A 3871-nucleotide genomic window follows, 5' to 3' on the forward strand; every position below is an offset into this window, starting at 1 on the left:
AGGGTTGGGTGGCATTGAGAACTTGAAGTGTTTGTTGAGTGAGTAAACCCAGAATTGCTGTTTGCACATGCCAGGTTGTGATATAAGCAATAAAATATCAATATTTAGGTTCTCTTAATTGACCCCCTAACAGTTGCGCTATGAGAAGCAACAACCTCTCTTCCTCCTCTCCACCATCTGCTCAGCAGCAGCAAAGCAGCAACTATGTGTGAATGTACCTCTATCCACATTGGCCAGGCTGATGTCTAGATCAGCAATGCCTACTGGGAGCTCTGTTGCCTGGAACACGGCATTCAGCCCGATGGCCAGATACCAATTGACAAGACCACTGGGGGAGGAGATGACTCCTTCAACACCTCCTTCAGTGAGACAGGTGCTGGCAAGCATGTACCCAGGGCAGTGTTTGACCTGGAACCCACAGTCATCAATGAACTTCGCACTGGCACCTACCGCCAGCTCTTCCACCCTGAGCAGCTCATCACAGGCAAGGAAGATGCTGCCAATAACTATGCCCGAGGGCACTACATCACTGGCAAGGAGATCACTGACCTTGTCTTGGACTGAATTCGGAAACACTGACCACTGCACAGGTCTTCAGGGCTTCTTGGTTTTCCACAGCTTTGGAGGGGGAACTGGTTCTGGGTTCACCTCCCTGCTGATGGAACATCTCTCGAGTATGGCAAGAAGTCCAAGCTGGAGTTCTTCATTTACCTGAACCTAACCCCCTCTGGGTTTCCACAGCTGCAGCTGAGCCCAACAACTCCATCCTCACTCCCTATACCACCCTGGAGCACTGACTGCGCCTTCATGATAGAAAATGAGGCCATCTATGACATCTGTCATAGCAACCTCAATACTGAATGCCCAACCTACACGAATCTAAATAGGTTGATAGGTCCAATTGTGTCCTCCATCACTGCTTCCCTCAGATTTGATGTTGATCTCACAGAATTCCAGACCAAGCTTGTACCCTATCCTCACATCCATTTCCCTCTGGCCACACATGCTGCTGTCATCTCTGCTGAGAAAGTCTACCATGAACAGCTTTCTGTAGCTGAGATCACCAACACATGCTTTGAGCCAGCTGGAGAAATGTGACCCTCACCATGGTAAATACATGGCTTGCTGCCTGCCGTACTGTGGTGACACGGTTCCCAAAGATGTCAATGCATCCATTGCCACCATCAAGATCAAGTGTACCATCCAAGTGTATTGGCTTCAAAGTGGGCATTAATTACCAGTCCCCCACTGCGGTACCTTTTGGAGACCTGGCCAAAGTACAGCGAACTATGTGCACGCAGACAAGCATCGCTAAGGCCTGGGCTCACCTGGACCACAAGTTTGACCTGATGTATGCCAAACATGCCTTTGTTCACTGGTATGTGGGTGAGGGCATGGAGGAAGGAGAGTTTTCTGATGCCCATGAGGACCTGGCTGCCTTGGAGAAGGATTATGAGGAGGCTGGTGTGGGTTCTGTTGAAGGAGAAGGTGAAGAAGAAGGAGAGGAATGCTAAAGTTAAAAATGTCACAAAGGTGCTGCTTTTACAGGGCAACTTATTCTGTTTTGAACATTGAAAATTTGTGCTCTGATCAGTTAATTTGTATGTAGCAGAGTATACTCTCATATACAATTACTGATCTGTGCTTTAAAACACAACGCTTTGTTACAGACCCAAGCTGTCCATTTCTCTGATGGGTTTGAATAAAATACTCTCTGTCTTAAATGGGAAAAAAAAAAAACCTCTATTCATCCTATTTTTCTAGTCTTATCTACTAATATTGCTCTACATGAATCCTGTATCCCGCTTACTGATCTATTTATCATGAATGCATATTCTTATCTCCAAGACATTAATTATTCTGTGCCTGTCCACCCTTCTTGTTACCAACTTAATCAAATAATAAAAGTAATAGGAGCAACAATGAGAGCTAATAATTTCAGTAAGCTTAGGTATGCCACCCTGGGGTTAAGTGCTTTACATGTATTATCTCATTTATTAGAAAAACCTAATAAAATAGGCTCTGTGATGTTTCACAGTGAAGGATGCCTCCAAGGTTGCAAAGCTAGCAGGCTGGGAATCCAACGTGACCCTAGGCTCAGACTCGGAACCACTGCAGTAGCACCTCTTCCAAGACCGTCTGCGAAGATACAGCCTGAGCTCCTTCCCTATATGGAATCTTCCTCTTCCTTCACTGTTGACTTCTCATTCCTGCAAATGACTGACACACTTCATTTCTGTGCCACAGGTGCCACACTTAACACATCGTGCCTGGTACTGCCATTCACACTAACCCCACACCAGCCAAGTTCTACACACAGACCTCCAGACAGCAAGAGGTCTGGAAAAACAGAAAACAAGATATACTAACAATGCCAATAATAATTAAAACATTGTTGCTTCCACCACCAGACCCAGATTATGAAGATACTGTAGGAAGAGTAAATTCCTGGCTCTTGGGGGGGTGTGGCATGACCTGGCCCTCCTGGCTCTCTACACTACCTTGGAGGGCTCTGCTGGTCACCTTCTTGCTTCTCACTGGCCTTCTTCCAATTCAGGAGAGAGTCCAAGCTTCCTCTTAAAGTCTTAGCACATGCTCTTTCTAGAACTCTCCAACCCTGCCTTACCCTTGATGATTATGTTCATCCTGCTTCTTTCCCCCACTCAGCCTTTTTCTCAGCAGCACATCTGCCTCCTCCTACTAAGTACAGGCAGTGTATGAGGGCAGGCAGTGTATGTACTTTGTATTAAGCACCCTGTCCTCAATACCTATTCTTACCACACTATAAGCACAGTGTAGAGATTAACAGAAATAGATCTTCCCCAAGTCCTTTATTTGCCATATATACAAGGAACCATCACAGTAAGGGGGGAAAAATCTAGTTTAAATTGTTTACACAAATATCAATCATACATTAGTTCATCGTATAAATCACAATCAACCAAGTTAAGTCTCTAAAAATATTTATGGTACAATCATATTATGCTACAATAAAAGATGTAGAAACCCAACAATTTCATCAGACAGTAAATCTGAAGTTCAAAACTACAGCTCTGCTTTGTACGTCCTGGGTTTCTAATCTGCCTGGAAATGCCCAAGCAACAATGATTCTATCAGCATCTTACCATTTCCACTTCAATTTCTCATGAAAATAGAAATTGCAGACGTACCGAGAATGAAAAAAAAAAAAATGCTACTTCCCACTACCAATTCTGGCTCCATAACCTTTTTTTTTTTTTTTTTTTTTTTTAAGCAGCGTTCTTACTCTATTGTACTTGCTCACTCACAGTGGAATTAACTAGCAAAGGATTTCATTAAGTATTATAGAGTGTGGTGATGCTTTTGAATCATTAGCGAACATAAATGTATAGATGGTGTATTTGTAACAATACACAAAGACTTTTTAAAATACAATTGGTTTGTAACCAAGACTTACTGGCTATACAACTATTTTAAACTCATGTTCAATTCTTCTGGTACGAAGTAGTACAGATTCTAAGCAAAAGAACACTCGTACTTCCTGCTGTGAAAATATTTTTTGCAGGTTTACTAATATTTCAACAGCTAGTCAATTCTGTAATCACATTTGTTGGATAACTCCCTTGTTAGTAACTTTTAGAGCTCAATTGTGAATTCTATGGTTTTATTTTTATTTTTATTTTTAATTTTTTTATTTATTTATGATAGTCACAGAGAGAGAGAGAGGCAGAGTCACAGGCAGAGGGAGAAGCAGGCTCCATGCACCGGGAGCCCGACGTGGGACTCGATCCCAGGTCTCCAGGATCGCGCCCTGGGCCAAAGGCAGGCGCCAAACCGCTGTGCCACCCAGGGATCTGTCTATGGTTTTAATACCATACTTGGTAACATTTCA

General features: G+C 43.3%; 1 pseudogene; it reads left to right on the forward strand.

Annotated features, from left to right (window-relative positions):
* Window positions 1-204: 204 nt before the first annotated feature.
* On the forward strand, window positions 205-1701 carry LOC140596365 (tubulin alpha-1A chain-like; annotated as a pseudogene).
* Window positions 1702-3871: the final 2170 nt, after the last annotated feature.

Source organism: Vulpes vulpes, unplaced genomic scaffold, assembly GCF_048418805.1.
Source record: "Vulpes vulpes isolate BD-2025 unplaced genomic scaffold, VulVul3 Bu000000627, whole genome shotgun sequence".
NCBI classification, from domain to species: domain Eukaryota; kingdom Metazoa; phylum Chordata; class Mammalia; order Carnivora; family Canidae; genus Vulpes; species Vulpes vulpes.